Consider the following 12,492-nt stretch of genomic DNA (forward strand, 5'->3'; position numbering starts at 1 on the left):
GATAAGGTGTACTCTACTTGTAACATAAAAATAATCTTTAACCACAAATATCCATTGGCTTCCAAAGAGGGACTATCATACCATGTTTGCAGAATAGATTGATATTAAGCTATTTTCATATAATTTCTTAGAAGTAGGTTTTTACATGTGGGTTTACACATGCATCAATCATTTCATGTGATCCTCACAGATATTTTAAGAGAAATGTTATTATATCACTTCCACTTAAAAGGTGGGAAATCAGACACATATAAGTGATATATTCAAGATGATTTGTCTAGAAAACCCCCAAAAACGGTACCGGAGTTCAGAATGTCTGCCCTCACCATGTTGCTATTTTCATCCTTGTTTTGACAGTCTAAAATATTCACAGAACTATTCTGCTTACATAGGTTCTCTTCTGGCAAAATCCCCTTCAAAGCCTGGTTCCAGTTCCACCTTCTTCCTGAAACCTCTTCTCACCTTCCCTGGATACATCTTTCCTGTGTTTCCATACAGCAGGTCCCTGCTTGTATCACAGTACTCATAACAATAGTAAGGTGTCCTTTTCACACTGGAGGTTCGATTGTAAGTTCATCAAAGCCCAGGCAATTCCTTTTTATGTCCCAGAGCCCAGAAGGCATCAGGCATGGGGAAGGTAGTCAGTCACTACAGGAACATACAGTGGCTTCTTTGTACAGGGACTTGCACTAAGTGCTGGGAGAACACATTCCCTGGCTCTTCAGCCTCTGATTTGGTAAATATGTGAATGCATGAACGCTACTCTGTGAAGTGAGTAGAGGAATGACATGTAAAAGATGGCTACACCCCGACGAAAGTCCTCTCTGATTTGTTTTACTTTGTACCTTAAAAACCAAAAGATGAGCTAAAGCTGGATGAAAGGAAAGACGAATTAGATTCATGACGTAATGAAAATCCTATGAGGGGAATGGAGTTAACAAAAAAGGAGACCAGTAAAGGTGTGTTCTTACAAGAACAAAGATGGAAAATGATTTGGGGCAAATAGAAGTGATTTATAGTTAAAGCCAACAGAGAAGTATCTATTAATCAAGATGGGAAACGAGAAACATGAGGTTTGACATTCTATCTGGAAGAATTCTGAATAGCTTTAATAATGGAGAAAATATCTTTGACTTTCCATGTGGCCAAGGAGAGAAGGGGAGAAATACAATTTAAAGAGAGAAATCTTTCATGGCAACATGATAGAGAGGACCAGGATTCACCAATAAACTGCTCGTGGATGTGAAGTTGAAGAGAGTACAAGAAGATATAAAATCAAGTGCTATGGGAAAATTATGAAGGAAAAGAAAGGAGACAAGTATTTTTTGAGAAGAAGAGGCAAGTCATTCTTCTACTGTCAGTTGAGTAAGAAGTGATGGCAGGAACTCCTGGCAGAAATTACAATATATAAAACACTGGTCACATCCATACATGTCATCAAAAGGCATTTGAATTTCAGTCTTGAATTTCTTTTTTAAAATTTATTCTAATTTGTTATATATGACAGCAGAATGCATTATAATTCATATTACACATATAGAGCACAATTTTTCATATCTCTGATTGTACAAAAAGTAGAGTCACACCATTCATGTCTTCATACATGTACTAAAGGTAATGATGTCCATCTCATTCCACCATCTTTCCTACACCCATGCCTCCTCCCTTCCCCTCCCTCACCTTTGCCCTATCTAGAGTTCATCTAATCCTCCCATGCTCCCCTAACCACATTATGAATCAGCATCCTTAAATCAGAGAAACCATTTGGCATTTGGGGGGGGGGGATTGGCTAACTTTACTTGGCATTATATTCTCCAGTTCCACCCATTTACCTGCAAATGCCATGATTTTATTCTCTTTTAATGTTGAATAATATTCTATTGTGTATATATACCACATTTTCTTTATCCATTCATCTACTGAAGGGTGTCTAGGTTGTCTCCATAGTTTAGTTATTGTAAATTGTGCTGCTATAAACATTGATGCGGCTGTGTCCCTGTAGTGTGCTGATTTTAAGTCCTTTGGGTATAGACCAGAGAGTGGGGTAGTTGGGTCAAATGTTGGTTCTATCCCAAGTTTTCCAAGGAATCTCCATACTACTTTCAGTACTGGTGGTACCAATTTGCAGTCCCACAAGCAATGTATGAGTGTGCCTTTCCCCCCACTCCTCCTCACCAACACTTAGTGTTATTTGTCTTCATAGTAACTGCCATAGTAACTGACTGGAGTGAGATGATATCTTAGAGTAATTTTGATTTACATTTCTCTGATTGCTAGAGTTGATGAACTTTTTTTCATATATTTGTCGATCATTTGAGAATTGTCTATTCAGTTCCTCGGCCCATTATTGATGGGGTTATTTGTTTTTTTGTTTGTTTGTTTGTTTTTGTTGTTGTTGTTGTTTTTAAGATTTTTGAGTTCTTTATATATCCTAGAGTTTAGTGTTCTGCATGATGTGCATGTGGTAAGAATTTGTTCCCAAAATGTAGACTCTATTTACCTCATTGATTGTTTCTTTTGCTGAGAAGAAGCTTTTTAGTTTGAACCCATCCCATTTATTGATTCTTGATTTTAATTCTTACGCGATAGGACTCTTATTAAGAAAATTGGGGCCTAATCTGACATGATGAAGATTTGGGCCTACTTTTTCTTCTAAGAGGTGCAGTGTCTCTAGTTTAATTCCTAGGTTCTTGATCCACTTTGAGTTTGAAATTTGTGCATGGTGAGAGATTTGTTTTTCAACTGAATTTGAATAAAACCATTCTCATTAACTATTGTAAATAACCCCAGTAACAATAAATATAAATACCTGTAAAAATATGATATATAACTATAACTACAGACAAAAATAAGTAAGTGCGAAGAGGATTCTGTGGATTCCTGAATCCACAGAATAGGTTCTTGGTTCTTATTACTTGCCACACAGACCTCCCCATAGCCTGTACAGACTAAAACTAATGTCTCCTCCCAGTTTTTCCTCCTCATGAAGGGACTAGATTTGGTATCTGTTGTTTAATTAAAAGTTGGGAGGGGTGTAGAATCCATGTTTATTCTTAGACAACAGGCTCATGTATATATAGCAACATACATATAACAAGAAAAGCAATTAAAATGGCTTTATTTTTTAAACGTGAAGCAAGGTCTCAAATATATAGAGAGAGCATATATAAATCGATAAATTTCAGTATACTAGCAATAAACAATCCAAAATATTCTAAAACTAGGTTTTGGTGATGGTTGCATAATTCAGTAAATTTGCCAATAAAAAAAAATCATTGAATTGTGCAGTTAAAATGTGTAAAGTTTGTGATATAAAAAGTATATTTATATAAAGTCTTGTTTTTAAATTAGGGGATTTCAAAAAAAAGAGATAAACAATATTTTTTTTCCACAAAAGGATGATTTTACTCAGTATCTGTTCCCAATTTCTATGTTGTAATCTCTAGTGCCTGATCTTGATGGAGGCGTCTCAGTTAGGGTATTTCCAGACCATTTTTAGAAGAGAAGTCAAATGCACATTGTTACAAGCCTCTGTGCTGACGCCAGTGGGCAGAACATTAATGTTCACACTGGATTACATGTAACTGGAAAAATACTGAGGATCCTGGTTCAGCAAAACAGGCCGAGTGAAAGACAAGTCAGATAGTCAAGTATGACTGTGGAAGGTCAGGGTCCTTATTCCCTGGTACTGAGTGGGGCATACCCCAAAAGGACAAGTGGTACTGGTTGCTCACAAGGAAACCCATTCCTCAACTTCCAAGACCCAGTCAGCTCCTTGAACCTAGTCAGATACCCTGACTTTAATAACTCAAAACTAACAGAATTCTCCAAACTCAGCACAACACTCTGAACTACAAACAATCTCAGCTTCTTTGCAGGCACAGATGAAAACAGTCCTGAGGATCTACAAATGATCATTGCAGAAAATGTCAGTGGCACAATCTCCACCGAGAGCCTTTTGTCTTTGGCTTGTTAATACTCTTTGCTTATAATTAAATCACATTTGTAAACATAAAACATTCTCAGGAACAACTATAAAAATACTTAATACTTTTATGAATAGTTCATATTTCATGTCTAGATATAGTATAAAAATTGCCAGTAGAATAAGTTTATAATCTAGGCACAAAAGCAAAGATTTTAGACATAATCTCTCAGGCTCTGGTGACTGAAATAAATAGGTGGTCATATAGAAAGATAAATTACTTTTTGTCTCTGGCCATTCCATCCTGATTGTGCAACAATAGAATGTGCAACAATAGAATTCATGATTCTTAGGTCTGTGCCATTTTAATTTAAGCTTTGTTTTATTTTTTAATCTATTATTTTTTAACATCTAGTGACTTACAAAAATGGGTAATACTTTATAAATCTAACATATTTTAGGAGTATTCTGTTAACCAAATATTCTAGTTTAAAGAGAGTTGACTGTGAGAATAATCACAATAGGCACAATAATTACTACATATATGCATTAGGTCTTGACACAAACTATTATTAATATTCTGTAAAAAAAGTTTTATGAGAAAACTAAAAAACATACTAGTGGTCATAAGTACCCCTAGAATCTGCTAGGTTCTGTGTGAAGCATTATATATACATTATGACCAATATTCTCCATAAAAAAATCTAAGAATAAACTATCATTATTCTTTTTTAATTTTTTTTTTTTTTTGGCTATGGGCACTGAACCCAGGGCCTTGTACATGCTAGACAAGAGATCTACAACTGAGCTACACACTCAGCCCTGCCTAACAAATTTTTTCATGTACCATACACTTGCATGATCACCCCCACCAAGATCAAGATCAACAGGCATGGTAGCACATGCCTGTAATCCCAGTGGCTTGGGAGGCTGAGAGAGGAGAATCTTTTTTAATATTTATTTTTTAGTTTTTTAGATGGATACAATAGGTTTATAATATGTTTATTTTATTTTTACCTGGTGCTGAGAATCGAACCCAGTGCATGCTAGGCGAGCGTCCTACCACTTGAGCCACATCCCCAGCCCCTTAATTTATTTTTTATAGTTCATTATATATATGTAATATTAGGGTTCATTTTGACAAGATTATACAAGCATGGAATATAATTTGTTTCAATTTAGTCCCCATACTTCCCCTTCCTTCCCCTCCTTCCTCATTATTCTTATTTCACAGATGAAAAAACAGAGATGGTCATAAAAGTTGTAGTAGAGTCTCCATCAGAGTCTACCTGGTTTCAAAGTACCTCTCTTCTTACCTCTCTTATATGTGGCATCCAACAAGTTTTCTTTGACAATGCAAATCAAGTTATTCAAGAGTTTCAATTTGAAAAAATATATATATCATTATTTTTTTAAAAAAAAAACTAGCTCTACTCTCTTTTGTTAAAAAAAAAGTCATCATCAGCAGCAATAATCTGCCAATCCCCTCCCAAATGACTCAAATTTCATTAATGATATTTCGTTGAAAATTCCTCATGCATAGTATGTTAATGGTCGCTTTGATTAAAAAAAATGGATGCAACAGGAGGAACAGTAAAGGAACAATTCTGTGGTTTCAATGCAAAGAATGGGTTGAAAAGATAATTTATTTTTTTAAAAAGGCACAATGAATGAATTTCAGGATGAAATAATGAGTGTTAAATCAGGCTTTTTTATACCCTGAATAAAGGAAGTTTCATAGAGTGACCAAATACAATTTTGTTTCAAAGTCTCATCTTTTATATTAGCATTTACTTTAGAATAGTCAGTTGTTTATCTTTAGTGGGCTTCTAAAATTAAATAGAGTGATATAAAAAGAGAGGGTTTTAATAAGATACCTCTGTTGTTGGTGCATTTGTGTCTTCATCGACAATGTCCTCATCAAGTCGAAAAGATAAATAATAATTCGGGGTTGTATCCTTTTAGAACCAGGTGAAATGGCAATTATCAAAGTACCTGGGTCAGCAGAGGGCCAAATAGCTTTTCCTGAATTAGCATGTGAAAAGGAATGTGGGCAAATTAACTGGGTATGACTCAAACTCCACTTATTTGCTGCTGGGAACACATATTTCTAGAGCCAAATTCATATTTTAAAATGGAACTCTTTAGGGGATCCTATAAAAATTCATTTCACATTCTTAGTCATTAGTGTATATAATAATAAAGCTCACATATATTTGGCACTTACTACATACCAAGTTCTAGTGCTTTACATATATTATTTCTTTCTCACATTGACCATATGAGAAATTGATTTCCTTAGGATTCACTGCAGGAAAAAAAAAAAAAGGAAACTCTGAAATATTTTTTGCAAGTTGGGTAGTACAGTGAATTGATTTTATGAAATAGCTGCAAGGTTGAAGGAATAGGTTCTAGTCTGGGTCTCCATAAGTAATTCCCAGAGTAATACAGAACTAGCCCATTACCAAAGCCACTACTTCCGAGGTCACTAGAGCTGGTCAATTCAAGAACATGTCCTACTGCCAGAATCCAGATTCAAGAAGCTGCTGCACATGCCACTACTAACACTTGCCTTAGACATTCAGGAAGCTGGAAAAAAGGACACTGGAACTCTGCTAAAGATTAAACCTCTCCTCTCCAGAATCTTGCTTGTCAGCAGCAAAATAGGCAAGATAATGGCCTCCTTATATCCAACTTCCAAATTTCTAATAAATTCATCAAAATGAAAGAATCAAAATTATAACCAGTTCCCACCTGCCTAAAGTTTTGAGAAATGCAGATTTTAACTTTTCAACTTCTGCTGAAGAGGAAAGACCCTTAGAAGGAGGTAGAATGTAAGGTAAGCAAGGCAATTCATAGTATACCAGGTAGGAACCAATATATTCACCCTGGAGCCACCTCCAACACTTAATAGATAAGGAAACTGAGGCATAGAGAATTAGGTAAATGGCCCCAGGTCACTCTCAGACAGTCTACCTAGAACCTGTGCTCTTGACCACTAGGCTTACCTGCCTCCAAATTGTCGGGTATGGTCCTTTATATACATAAATGAAAATTCTAGCAGCATTGCTTGCCAAAGGTAGAGTTTTTCAAATGATAAAAAAAATTCCAACAAGGTTAATTAAGAAAGAACCAAAGCTCTACTATACTACTGGACTGTTGCTGACCTTTATAATAGCAAACAAAATCCATTTTCTCAGAAAGATCCAGCATAACTTTTGAATTTTATTTTCTCTGAATCTCTACTATTAATTCAGGTACTGTTAAATACTGTTGAGGTGGTGCTTTGGCATGGAAAACCAGAAATATTCAGAGACCCAACCCCAGATGAAGACCCATTAATTACTTAATTCAAATCCAAATCTCAAACTTTACCACTAAAATGTGACATGCAACCCTTTCCGAAGACAGTGTAATCAAACATCCAGAGAGCATAAGAAAAAATATTTCTTATCTCTTAGTTCAGAGAATATGTAACAGAGACACTTCCAAGTTTTTACTAAGCTCATTTATGCTCATTTATGTTCCTTCTGAGTTCTCCTTCATAGTTAGGCACAGGTCTTATATGTTTCGGCTGAAGGAAGTTGAGGGACAGTGATGTACATTACTTACCCAGCACGTTACTATTTCTATGATGTCCAGGCTATGTGTTGAAAATAGTGGTGTTTTTTCAACACATAGCCTGGAAGGCCTGGCCTCTTCTGAATGACTGCCAATCCCATTGGACTATGATGTGAAAGCAATTAGTTTTTACCCATTTCAGCCACTGCAGTCTGGGGCTGTTTGTTAAAATAGTTGACTCACTGGATCTTTGTGGACCTTCACCTACTGATTTTTTTTTTTTTTAAAGCAAAGGCAAAGTCGAATCAAGAAGACCTAGCCCAGGGCAGAGGCAGGCCAAGATGGATTCATAGGGAAGCATGAAAGTGGGCATCACCCTCTGAATAGCCTCCATGTCATGGCATTTTACTACCTTCTCATCAACATTATCTAATTTTTCAAAATGTTATTCAAGAGTTAGCATTCCTCTTGTTTTGCTTTTGCTTCTCAGGTTAGGGTATTGAACCTATACTGTGTTGGAGGAAAGGGGAGAAAAAAAGAAAGAAAACTGAAATGAAATTCTGAAAAGGGACTCTACCCATATTTGCTAGACTTGTGGAAGAAGTTACCTCTTCCGTGTGCTGAAATCAGATCGTTAGGATCAGTTCTCTTTCTCCAAGGGTGGGAAAGAGCAGCACAAAGGACAACAGGGAGAGAGCAAACTGATGCTCACTCTCTTGGGATAGTTGGTGAACACTGGGACAGAATGCCATGATGAAGTTCCCCTTCTGTGCACTGAAGCACAAGAGCAAGCTAAACCAGATTTCACCTCCCTCAGAAGAAAACACTAAAGCTTCTTAAAAGCACCATTTACATACCATAGCAAATATGTTCATTGTAGATCACTTTTAGCTGTTCATTAAGCCAAATCCCCTGGGGACATTTTATGCCAATGCTTTGGAAATTAGTCTTTGTTACTTTATGTAATAGAAAACAATAAAGCTCAATGCCTGGTATGCTTTTCCGTAATTTGAAAGCGGGACTCCCAACCCCAGGTCCTATCTCCAGGCCTCTCAATGGCCTCAGAGGTAATGATGGGAAACTGCACTATTTTCATTTTATCAGAAAGCCTTATAGAAATGGGACATTTAACTTAAATCTGTATGAACCAACTAAAGTGCCAAGTTTCTGGGTTTTGACTGAAATTACATCGGTTCAGCACAGTAGTTGATTGTCTTAAAGGATAATTGATTATTTCATGCTATTTAGAAACTCTGAATAATGGTCATTTAATGTCCTTGATTAGTTTAAATGGGATAAATTAATCACACAATAAGACTTTCATAAAGAAGGACCTTTAAGAAATAGTCTCCATATAAGAAAAATTATTAACAACAGGTTAAGAATCTAACCAAAAAGTAGAAATAACCCCACATGTCTATCAACTGACAAATAGATAAATAAAATGTAGTACATATAACAGAATACATTTCAGCCATAAAAAGGAATTTAAAAATGATACATTTTATAATATGGATGAACCTCAAAATGCATTAGGCTTAGTGAAAGAAGCAAGTCACAAAATGCCATATATTATAGGATTCCATTTATATGAATGTCTATCAGAAGCAAGTCTGTAGGATAGAAAGTAGATTAGTGGCTACCTAGAACTGGGATAGAAGAAAATGGGAAATGACTGTTAATAGGTATGAGATTGATAAAAAATTAGATTATGGTGTTTGTTTAACCAGCTTTTTTTTTCTACTGTGACTAAAGGACCCAACTAGAACAATTGTCAAAGAGGAAAGGTTTATTTGAGGGCCCATCGTTTCAGAGGTCTTAGTCCATAGAAGGCTGGTTCCATTCTTCAGGGCTCAGGGTAAAGTAGAACCTCATGGTGGAAGAGTGTGGCAAAGGGACACAGCTCACACGATGATCAGAAAGCAGAGAGACAGAGAGAGTCTCTACTTGCCATATACAAATATATGTCCCAAAGCTACACCCCAATACCCACCTCCTCCAGCCACCCCCCCACCTGCCTTCAGTTACCACTCAGTTAATCCCATTAGGGATTAATTCACTGATTAGTTTAAGGCTCTTGCAACCTAATCATTTCCCATCTGAATCCTCTTGCATTGTCTCACACATGAGTTTTGGGAGACACCACATCTAACCCTAATGGTATTTGTTATACAACTCTGTAAATACTAAAAATTATTGAATTGTATTCTTAAACAGGTAAATCTTATGATGTATAAATTATATGTCTATAGAGCTGTTAATAATTTCCAAAATCATTCATTGAATTCCATATTATCTATTTAACTTTGCCCCAAATTTGCCTGAATTAATGAAATCTAAGAACCTGGAAATAAACTTAGGATCTTGGAAATTGACAACAAAAGCAAATAGCAATGGTATATTTCCCTCAAGAGAGATTGCTTGAACTTTAGCCCTTTCTCCCCTGATATACTCTGTTCCTTACTTATCACTAGACACTGAGATCAGACTGTGGCTCAGGAGAAGCTGTTCCTCCCAGTGCTCAGCACGCATGATAGACTCAGAGATTTCACAAATCTTCACTTCCTTGGAGACAATAAGTCCTGTGATCCTTCAGCCACCCCAAGCCAATACCATCCTCTTGAGGATTTTCTCTTTCTGTCTGAAGTCAATCTTATCCTGTACTAGATCTATACATTTGATATCTTTACTTTTTTTCCCCTTTGAGTCACTTAGTTAATTTCTATGAAAGTCATCAAAAGACACAAAATCATTCTCCTAAATGTTAAGTTATAGGTCAACTGTGAAAATTTCAGAAAATATATAAAAGAATTAAGAGGAAAATACAATCACCTAGTGATAATCTTTGTTAACATTTTGTATCTTTATTTGTAAGTTTGTGTGTGCATGTGTGCATATTTCTTTCTAAGGTCTTTTTATACCTATATATGTAAACATGTATTTTAGCTAGTTGAGATCATACTATAAATTCATTTTTGTAAATTATAAAAATCATGTAACTAGTCTCCTGTTGGCAATGGCTGCTAAAAGCCTAGAATCAAAAGCACAAAACCTTACAGCATTCACATTGTGAACAAAACACTACTAGTTAAATTTTGCTTTTCTATTCAAATTTATTCTGTCCTACTTTCCATGTTCTCTTATTTCTATATTTAATTCAATTTTGTTATATGTATTTCTATAAAACACTCTAAAGGGTTTCTAAAATAAACAAAATTTTTCCATCATAACTACTGTAGTTTGAATCTTGAATGTCCCCCAAAGGCTTGGTGTTGAAAGACTAGTCCTTACTGCTGTGGTGCTATTGGGAGGCAGTGGAACTTTTAGAAGGTGGAGCCTAGTGCAAGGAAGTTAGGTCACCAGGAGTGTGCCATCTAAGGAGATTTGAGGGATGTTTAACTCCTTCCTTTCTCTCTATTTCCTAGTCACCATGAAGTAAACAGTCCTCCTCTGATACACACTCTGGCCATGACGTATTATGACAACACAGGCCCAAGGCAAGAGAGTCAAGTGACTATGGCCTGAAACCTCTGAAATCATGAGAACTTTCCTCCTTTTAAGTTGATTATCTCAAGCATTTTGTCATAGTAACAGAAAGTTAGCCAACAACTTTTGAAGTTCATAGTTCAGTAACGGTAAGTATATTTACATTGTTGCAAAACAGATCTCCAAAAGTTTTTCATCTTTGAAAAAAATGGAAACATGGCCATGTGACCTTCTCTTCTGTCTAATGCCTCTTTGTTTTACTCTTATACGGACCTGTGTCTTTCAATTTAGGACCTATGTGAACAATTTAGGATGATTTCCTCAACTCAAAATCCTTAATCTTTGCAATTAAATTTACAAAGAAGTTCTTAAAAAAAGAAAAAAAAAGCAACCTTTACAGGCTCTGGGGACTAGGATGTGGACCTATCTTTTGAAGGTCCACCATTTATCCCACTACACTTGAGTTCCAGAATCTTGTCTCAAGCGATTGTGATAGGGACTTTATTATTCTATGTTCACGAGTGAATGAATAAGTACTGGCAAAGACTCCTGAAGCACCCTGAGGTTCCCTGATGCCTACAGACAGTGTTGGCAGGCTCTGTGCTGATCTGATTGTGCAGTATTAATTAGCCTCAGACAATAGAATTCTCCTTGTGTACCCACCAATCTTGACCTAAACGAAATAAAATCTTCTTTGCTAAAGGAGCACTCAATGTAACATAACAAGTAGTACTGTCAAGTGATTAGATGTACTTTTTCACAATCAATTCCAAATAGGTATCAACATAACCTAAATCTAGATACCATGCAATGTTTTCAAAGTGACTTTTTTCCATTTTCTTATCCCTTGAAAAAAGACACATTTCTTTAGTTTAGTCCAGTTCATTCTCGAAACACTTGTTGAGTATCTACTACCATTTTGATATCATGTTCCCTAATATCCTTTTTCCCAGAGTAAGGATACATTCAAGCTTACACAGAAATAAAGCATAAAAATATTCTGGCATTCTCTACTTCTTAGATAATTTTAAAATCTAATGTATTAAATATTATTTTTTTTATTTTGCTTTTTTCCTTTGCTTAAGATTTTTAGGTTAGGTAGCATTAAGATTTCATATAACTGTTATTTCTAAAAAAAAAAAACAATTTCTTAAAATAAAGCTATTTTTACAATTCGGATTTAGAAACAGTTCGCAATAGGGTTCAAGTAAACATTCAGTCAAGCCTATCAAAGCTGTTGTAAAACAAAATAATACCATGCTGCCTTCCAAAGGGAGCCTCTCCTGCTGAGGATGGGTTTCTGATATATCTTATGTAGTCAAAAAGGTTGATAGTTTAGAATCACAGCACCTTTTAAGGAAGGGATAGATATCTTGATAATATTGTGTGCTTAAGGAAATAATATATTTAATGAACTCATACAGAAAAATAGCATCTGTTATCACTGATGAGGGATATTTAGTGGGAATGCAAAAATTGGAATGACATTAATTTGTTCACAGCAGAAAAGATCAGCAAAA

This window comes from Ictidomys tridecemlineatus, chromosome 8, assembly GCF_052094955.1.
Source record: "Ictidomys tridecemlineatus isolate mIctTri1 chromosome 8, mIctTri1.hap1, whole genome shotgun sequence".
In the NCBI taxonomy this organism is placed as follows: domain Eukaryota; kingdom Metazoa; phylum Chordata; class Mammalia; order Rodentia; family Sciuridae; genus Ictidomys; species Ictidomys tridecemlineatus.